This window comes from Rhipicephalus sanguineus, chromosome 3, assembly GCF_013339695.2.
Source record: "Rhipicephalus sanguineus isolate Rsan-2018 chromosome 3, BIME_Rsan_1.4, whole genome shotgun sequence".
NCBI classification, from domain to species: domain Eukaryota; kingdom Metazoa; phylum Arthropoda; class Arachnida; order Ixodida; family Ixodidae; genus Rhipicephalus; species Rhipicephalus sanguineus.
In genome coordinates, this window is record NC_051178.1 from 182,727,795 (window position 1) to 182,737,154 (window position 9,360).

Below are 9,360 nucleotides of genomic sequence, written 5' to 3' on the forward strand. Positions count from 1 at the left end.
TCACTTCACGGTCTCATGAGGTCTTTCTATCTCTGTCGTATACGCGACAGTGTAGCCTGTATTGCGCCGACGGGTGTTTTCTTTCTCTGTGTTATGTATATGCTTATGCGGTATGTACCTATCATTGTTTGTCTGGGACATTGAGTCTTTCAGTGGCGCCGCAAGTAATCCAATATAATTCGATTCGCACGTATGCTTTCCTTCCTGCGAGCGCCGTGATTGCGGCATTCAAGTGGAGGAGCAGGGACGGCGGTCAAGTTAAACTGCGGTCGCCCCAATTAGATTACCTCCGCGCGCTGTGCGAAGCCGAACATTTCAGATGGCGCGTGTGTGTGCTGACGCGGGATTCACGCGCGTTGTGCGTATTGTACTACTGTGCGCGGAGTGTACGTTTGTACAGTAGGACGAAGAAAGCCCGTTTTATTCTGGAAAATGAAAATTTTCAAACGAGCAAACTCGGTGAAAGAGCGGCAGTCGCGAACCGACCGTGACGAACCGCCGCGTAATGACGAGAAATGGCCTAAAATGAAACGTGTCTCTCACACACATTCGGTGGTCTCATAACTTCGTTTTCTTTCTCTCTCTCTCTCTCGTGCGTGAACCAACACGTGCCGTCATACAACCGGAACACGCAAGTCCACTCACAAAGTACACAAACAGACACACCCGAACGTCCCTTGCAGCAGCAACAGCTCACCGCTGGCACGAGAGAGCATCATCAGCTGGCGCTGCATAGATCATCCCTTTCTCTCCCCCCCCCCCCCCCTCCTCGCTTCGATTGCGCTGTGGCTGGTCGACCGTGACGCTGCTTTCGCCGACCTCCACCCGTGCTGCCGCATCTTCCTCCTCTTCCTCATCCGTGACAGCTGCGTCCCGATGGCTGTCTCCTCCTGGCTCGCTGTAGTGTACACGCGCCTGCTCCGTGTTGCCGCTGTCCTGCGGTGCGCTTGATTCTTTCGCTCTTTCCATTTTCTGGCTCCATCTTTGCCACCCGCGTGGCCCGGGGATGACAGCGCAGCCCGGCGGTGCAGCAACAGATGGCGTGACGACGGCGACGAAACGTACAGACGTCTGTGTGTGTATATATACGACCAAGCTCGATACGCATCGTTCATTTTTTTTTTTCTTCCCTTTCTTGTACGCTGCCAATTCCATCCGGTTTTGTGATTGCGTGGCACGCGCTCATTGTTTTACTCCCCGAGAAAGCCGTCTCCGATACTTCCGTCGGTTTATTTTCTTCCGACTGCAACGTATACATACATCTGGTCTGCGATTTGTTGTACTGCTACAGCGTCTCTTGCAGAACGGAGCTTTTTGTATACTGTTCAGGTTCCGAAAGATGGCTGAAGCTTCTTTTTCTTCATGCCGTCCCCTCTGTGTGTGGGCGAGTGGTACGTGACCGTCCAGCTCTTCACCGTCGAGATCTCGCGGTGCCTGATTGCCGGCCCCTCGATTTCATCCCTTGCTCTTACGGAGCACTGTGCACACTGCCCGCTTTTATTGCTGTCTCCGGCACTTCTCTGTTCGAGCCTTATTTGCCCCTTCTTCGGCGGAGCAATTTACGGTGTCCTCATCTGTGTGATCTACGTGGAGATTGGGCGGACTGGTGCCTCTTAAGCTGTGAAAATTGTTTGCTCACAGCGTCTTTATTTATACTGCACTCTCGTTCGTGTTGTTCAGAGGGCTGGCAACTGTAGCTTCACAAGCGTTTCTTCTACGTTCGCATAGATCTTCTAATAAAAGGGTCCTCCTCATCTTTTTTCTTTTTTTCGTCAACTTCGGTCGTTATGTTCTGTCATATCGCAGGGAGATTTGCAATGACTCTACGTTTTTAAGGCCTTATATGCCTTATCAAACACGAAAAGTGACCGTCGGCGTCAACATGAACGATGCAAAAAGTCACGTGATCAGATATTACGGCTTGATGGCGTCAGAGTATGACATCATGATGATGTCACGTACTGTCAAAACATGTGATGTCATGACGTCACATGATGACGTCATCACACGAAATCATCGCATGTTCACAGTGTGCCGTTCCCGGAGGCAGTGCAGAATCACGTGAGTTGCAGAGAGCTTGCAACGCTTCGTATCCAGGAGGCACGTTAGGTGCAGATAGCTTTCGGAATGAGGGGGGGGGGGGCGGAATACGTCGGCTGAGAAGAAAAAAAAGATTTCGACTTCGTCTTAGGTGACCCTGTGAGGTGTTCTTTTCTTGTTTCTTTTCTTTTTTTTCTATCGATGAATTTCGGGGTATGGCATACCACGCACAATGTAAAGAGGGGCATCATGGCCCACGCATAGCTTGCCACGTGGATATATGCCACTTTTCAACAAGATCGACTGCTCATTCACTATGCGGGCACCGACGGCTCGGTGACGGGGCCTTTTTTCGAAGACATGTTGCTGACGCGTGCAGGAACTGTGAGAAGAAACGAGCATACGAAAAGTGTGTGCGTGTTTCCCGCGTGGCATCGCTGTGGCACGGGGAGGGGGGGGGGGGTCCCGTCGGCGCTGACTGATATTGTTGGCGTCCCGCTGCTTGGCACGCGCTCCGCATAAAGAAGCCCCGCAGGGAAACCTTTTATTACTTTTCGTTTTTCTCGACAACGGGCGACGTCAAAGCCGATAAATTATGCAGCCGAGGATGTATGGCCGCTGTCCTCAACCGACCGAGAAGACCGTATATGGAAAAAAACAGGAACAAAAAAAAACGATAAAAATAAAGTGGGAGACATAACTGCCAAAAGCAGCATTGCCAAGTAAAAACCCGGACTTTCCCGGAGGAAACGATATAAGCGGCTGCAGTGATCCTGGAGACAGCGGTTTCGACAGCTCCAAAGCTTGTGCCACTTTTTTTCTTTTCTTCCCCGAAATTTTGTGCGTGTAATAGTGTGGTTACTTCATTTCCCTTTTGGCCTGAACTATATATTGCAGCTGGATTTTTTTTTCTTGATGGCTCTAAGTGATAAGTAATCGGAAAAGTTTTCCTCTTATTTCACTATGCGGCGTTTGATATACTTTTCTGTGGCACTAGGTACAACTTGGCTATTTTTTGACGAACTCATTGATATGTATGTGCGAGTGTGTTTATACGCGTGCGCGTGTATATATACATAAAAACTAAAATATCTCGGGAGACGGGGGGGGGGGGGGGGGGGTGTACGCCCCTCTTTTACGCCTATGGTACAAATCTCGGGAACGGGAGTAGCCCTTTTAATAGCTTTTTTGCACGCTGACGCCCTTTATGCAGCATCGACTCCGAAATCCCTGTTCTGACCCTGAATCGCGGTGTGGCCTGTCAAGTGATTTAAGGGAGCTTGCATCTGCGCGCTGCATTATAGTGTAAGCAAATACAGAGATGTGCGAATCGGTTCCCGTCTAATACCGGTGTCACACGGTCACCTTTGATCGCGATCGGGCCTGATCCGGATGAAATTCCTCGATCGTGATTGGCTCCATTACGCAAGCTGCAGAAGGGAGCTAATCAACAGTTCTCAAATTCGATCCCACTCGGGCCCAATCGCTATCAGCAGTGCACCGTGTGACACCGGTATAAGTCGAACGGGTCGCCGGTTATTCTATCGGTCATTCCGCTATGAAACAAATGCGTGCCTGTTAGCACGGAGCCGCGAGCTTTCAAGGTTGCTGAAAGCTTCGTATTCCGCTGCTTGTTTCGAGCAGCCGAGACGGAGAGGAGTGTAATCCAAGCAAACGTGACTGAATCGAAGAAGGGGGAGGAAAACGTTGTAGGTTACAGGCGGATCTAGCCTTGCGAGATATGCAGGCAATTGCCGCGCCCGGTTTCCTCCTTTGAGGGTGTGTTGAAAACATGGTCATTTGTTTTATAAAGCGAATCGCGGGCGCAGGCTACCAAGAAGGCGCGCGCAGCGCGACACAACAATGCACATGCCGGCGGCCTGTGAGCTATCTCGCGTACAGTGCTGTGTCGGGTTCCAATGTCACCACAAAACGCCCCTATACGAGTGCAGTGAACTTGATAAGGATCGCGCATGTTTCACTGAAGCACTCCAACGTTTATTCTAAACGAATCGACGTGCAAACACAGACACAAGAGAGAAGTCAACACACCACAAACGCCGACTATACCGACTAACCGACTTGGTTAGTCGGCGTTTGTAGTGTCTTGACCTCTCTTGTGTCCGTGTTTGCTTGCCCAGTATTTTAAAATGAATACTTCCCAACTATAGTTCAGCTCTCTGCTATTCTAAACTCCAACGTTTAGGCTTGCCACTCGACCGAGTCAATGGTACGGTGTTTCCGCGTGAACACTGGACATTCAGGAAGGAGGGGTCGCGACTGCTCTTGAATTTTTTAAACTTTACAAACCTCCTATGCGAACGAATAGAAGCACTTTGTCTACAGCTCACGGTTTATATGTTTGATTCTATGTGAAGGAAAGAAAACAAAATAAAAAGGGACGTTCCCGTTGGAGACGTGGCTCCGGACCACCCCGACTGCTGCGCGACCCTGTAGCTCGCGCTGTGTGCTATGATAATATCGTGATGCGAAGCGACGGGCGTGCTCTTTCAAGGCACCAAGACTGCACGCAGGGGACTGCGTTGGGCTCGTGGAACGTGGGCTGCTTTAATTACTGCCGCCTCTAGCTCAGTGCGCTGGCTCTGTTGCGGAGAAGCCAGCACACCCTCCCTTCCGCGTAGACGGCTCATTGGTTATTTTAGTTGACCTCTAAACGTCTGGTGATGACTGAAGATGGCAAAGAAGAAGATACCAGGCCACCCACATGCACGGAAGTCGCTGTTCTGCCACTGTCTTTTCTTTACATCGGAGCCGCTCTTTGTCTCTTGCTGTATATACTGCTCTCTATACTTGAACGTTCGAGCTGGGCACATCGTTCATTTTCCTCTCTGGCCGGATTCCAAAGACTCGGCATGCATGTGAATACGAGCCCTTGGATAACGTCAAAGTGAATCTCTCTCTCTCTCTCTTACTGTCTCACTCGTTGGCCTTAGAGTGCCCTCAGGCACTGCAGTGGCTCATTTGTAATGAAGGTTGAACATTATGCGAAAATTGCAAGTGTAAACGACAAGAATTTAAAGAAACTGGGTGAAATCGACGCCAGCAAAACAATATCTAGAAAGATGTCGCTTCCGACACGAGTAGCGCCCATTTTTCAGCAACGGTATCACCTATAGCAAATACACGTTAGCAAGGAGGGAATTCGAATTTCAATGCGCCATCGCAAAAAAATAACGAAGCTAAAACTTGGAAGCTGTGCGTTCAGGCACGCATTGAAACAATATGCGCTCAGAAATTTCCTTCCGCCGACTGGCTTGAAATTACCAATTAACTTCGACTTACATTGCTATCTGGAAAACGGTAACGTTGCTAACGGTCAGCTATTGTTCGAGTTTTATGACGTGACATTGTTTTATTGCGGTCGTTTTTGTGTGCTCACCACGTGCTGTTTTGTCTTCTTAATTGTGATAGGAACATCTCTGGTACATCGCTTCTTCGAAACAGTGTCTATTTGTTTGTTCATTGACCAAGCACCGGCACTATACAGAAAGAAACTGGAGAATTTTTCCCGGTGCTTCATTCTCCTTTATTTCCTTCTGTCTGCCTTTTATCTCCGTGTCTGGCGCGAAATGCGATGCGGTGCCGGTCCGTGACAGCGCTCCACATTGGTCGAGTGCCACGAGAACACTCAGCATGCCGTCGTGCTTGCATGAGCGCGAGATTGCGTGGAACGCTCATTTATACAGCTTCGTCGTGGGGGTGAGACTCCATCGACATGGGGATGGAGTCCTGAATCGCCGCCCATTGTCGCGTTGCAAGCGAGAGTTTTAGACCGCCGATTTCACCGCCACCGCAGTTGCGCCATGCATGCTGTATATTTGCTGCAATCCCAGGAGTATACGAGCAGCCGAATGCTGAAGGACATAGGCCTATACAGTGCATAGTGGCAAAGTGCATGTATATACAGTTACAAAGTGCTCGAGTTACGGGTTCTCTACAGCCTCATTAGGCGTGCGCCTCGCCTGATGTACATTTGATATATCTGGCATCAAGATGTCAAGATGGAGGGGATAAGGAAAGGGATAGATAACGAGAAAAAAAGTGGGACTTAAGTAAACAACGAAAAAAGTGAAGAACGCTGCGTGTAGATGTATCAGCGGCCGTGTATCAGTTCGGGAGTCTGGCAAGTGCTAACTTAGCGATGTGTATTGAGGAACGCATGCACTGCTTCTCTTCTAAACCTACTTGGATTGTCGTGTCTGCTAAATGATTTAGTTAAGTATCAGCAGTCCTCACGTACGTAGTGTCGCTTTAACTATAATTTTCATAATCTCTTAAAGCAATTACGGCGCCTGCGATGTGTACCGCACGTAACGTACATACTGTGCACCGGGTACGATGTAATGTGATTATATATACGTGCTGTTTCGTATATACTCGCCGACCTGAGGTGCACAGACTTCGGGCCGAACATGCTCGAGCGCCCGTTGCTCGAGTGCGGTTTGCTCCGTGCATACACTTTCCAAACTATATACCATGCATGCCTCAACCCCCCAACCCAAACGCTGGATAGTAAAGTCTTTTCTCTATCTCTCTCCCGTTGAAACGGTGCATACGTATATCGTGTGTATTCACGTGTACATTCACCCCGATCTCATTGCCCGGCTGGGGTATTCGCGGTCACGTACATCTGCTTCGCCGCCGTCCTCCCCCCGTCATCTCTCTAGAGAAGAGCAAACACGCTTTAACCGCGGACTTGGTGCACGTATACGGATATAAGAAAAATTGAAGGAAAGGAAATGCTGAGAGGCCGTGGCTGGAGATCGCACTGCACGCGTGTGAAACGGCTCATCGGTTTCGTGCAGAGCCCCCAACTTCGTGCTTGTTGATTCGGTGAGGTTGAGGGCCGTATCGTATCGTGGTAACGGTTCGTCGTATGCACGCGAACACTTACCGCAAGTACTTCAAACTTTTAGCGAATTGTCACGGCAAGCCGCGGCGAGGTTTTTTCCGCGGTGAGGTAAAAGGCGTGTACGATGTCTTCATAGCTCCCTCTCCAAAACTCTCGCATAATTTCTGATGACGCTTAGATATGCAGCTGGAAACATGCCATGGTGCACACGCGTATTGAGAGCGATATTAATGCTACACTGCCACGCGGAGACAGCTGTAATTGTTGTCGCGTTTGGTTGACGCGAGCGAAAGCGACCGGTGTTCTAGGCAAGCACGTTACATCCAAAATAATTAGCGGACGACTTGCGTAACAACAATGCACACCGCCTTAATGAACGTGCACTCGTATATCTTCTTGTTAAACGTTTAAACTCGCACATTATGCATTTGAAACGTTTACAGGCGGTACTGGTATAGTAGTCATGATAACTAAATGCACCGTATAGACTATTTTACGGGTGGGTTTCGGTGCCGCCATATCGGGCTGCTAACCTTACCGCTCTGTATCTAACAAATAAACGAATAGTGTTCCTGTTGACGTATACACATGATAACAGTTGGATTAGTGAATTCCACGTTTCTTGACCTTATCAATTCATGTCGCGAAATACAAAAATAAGAAAACATTCATTTAACAGCCCAAGGTGGCGGCGCCCACATCTCTTAAGTAATATAGTCTATAACAGACAAAGTGACTGTCAATGTGAGAGTGCATGAATGAGCCATACCGGCCTTCTCGTCTTTTAAATAGTATTGCTGCGTAATATGCGGTGTAATGTTCCTCCGACCCGCACACTTCAGGCATCAATGATGCAGCGCTAAGTACTTGACGCTTACACTACTTAGTTCGTGGAATTCGTTTGGTTGAGCCCCACAGACTGAATTATAAGGGACAACCGCGAAATATTACTGGATAAGCGCGTCTTCAGCCCCCCCCCCCCCTCCTTAAGCGCGAGACAGACGGTACGATTTTCCGTGCGATGCGACGGCCGACGCGGCGGTGCGGCAGCCGCAATGGTGGCTGTCCGATGCTATGAAAGGTCACCATTCCGGTTTCCCCACCGCCGCGTCGGACGTCGCATCGCATGGAAAATCGTACCGTCTGTCTCGGCCTTTAGGGTAGAAAACCGGACGCGCACCTTGTCGACCTCACTGCGTTTGCGCTCTCTCTCTCTCCCCTCCCTCTCATGTGCAGCTGTGTATACCGCCTTCAGTGTTATGGTGCCCTCCCCTATGGGAGAGCGTCGAAATAGAAAGATCTACGGAAAAGGTATAGCGAATGTGGTTGACGCTTGAGTCTCCACTCCTGGCTCGACATTTCTTCCATACTCGACTTCTTGGCTGCAACATGTGGCTGTGGACATGCGTAAACGTGCTCCGACACGGTGTGCGGTACCGCTGTACGGCGCATCTTAGCCGTCCATCATCCACTTCACGCATTTAATACTCGCTATAGGTCATCAACCTCCAAAGCAACGAAGCATGGGACGCGAAAGTAGTGCTGCCATAAGGCTGCGGAGGAAACGGCGCTCTTTAGGAGACCAGAGGGATGAGCGTATAGACGACGTGGTTTGTTTAGCGAAACGGAGAGCCGGACGGCGCCTATTGTATGTAAACGGAGAACGCGGTCGAGAGGCGCAGATTCGCGCAGCTTGGGCGTATGAGCGTGCGTGTGTGTATATGTATGTACATATTCATTCTTGTCGACAAGGCGTCTTCAGCGGGCTAATGCTTCTCTCTTGTCTCACTCGCGTATCACGTCTTGTCGCCTCCTTCGTAACTTGATGTGCGGCCAGCTGGCGTATATATTTAATGCGTCTTAGCTACATATGTCCTATACACTGAATGTTATAGCGGGTGCAGCGAATGTTGCAGCTTACCCACCGCTGTGGGAGCTTGGCGGTTATGGCGTTGCGCTACTATATATATGTCCAAGAAGACGCGAGTTCCATTTCTCCAGCAACAGCGGGTGCGTTTCGAACGGGGCGGAATGCAAAGGCCACCCGCGTACTTAGATTCGGGTGCACGTTAAAGAACAGATACTGGTCAAAGTCGATCAGGAGTCCCCTCATTACACAGCGTTTTTCTCATAATCACACCGTTATTTTGGAACGTGAAAACCTTTCTTGAAGGTCTCCGTAGTGACGTTCTTTTCGAAATAACGTGTTCAGTCACTTGATTATACTTTGGCCGGCTTTCGTCTCGCGGCGGCGAGACAGTGTATTTAAACAGATAAGAGAAAAGAACGTTGACACGCATCGGTATTTTTGGTGAACATTAGAAGAGCCAAGGCTCGCGAAGTCTAAATTAACTGGACGTTTCCTTGAGGCGATTGCTCTTTCTTGTATGGAGTCGACTGGATGGAAGTGCGTTTGGCTGTCGAGGTGGTTAAGGTGTTTTCTCTCG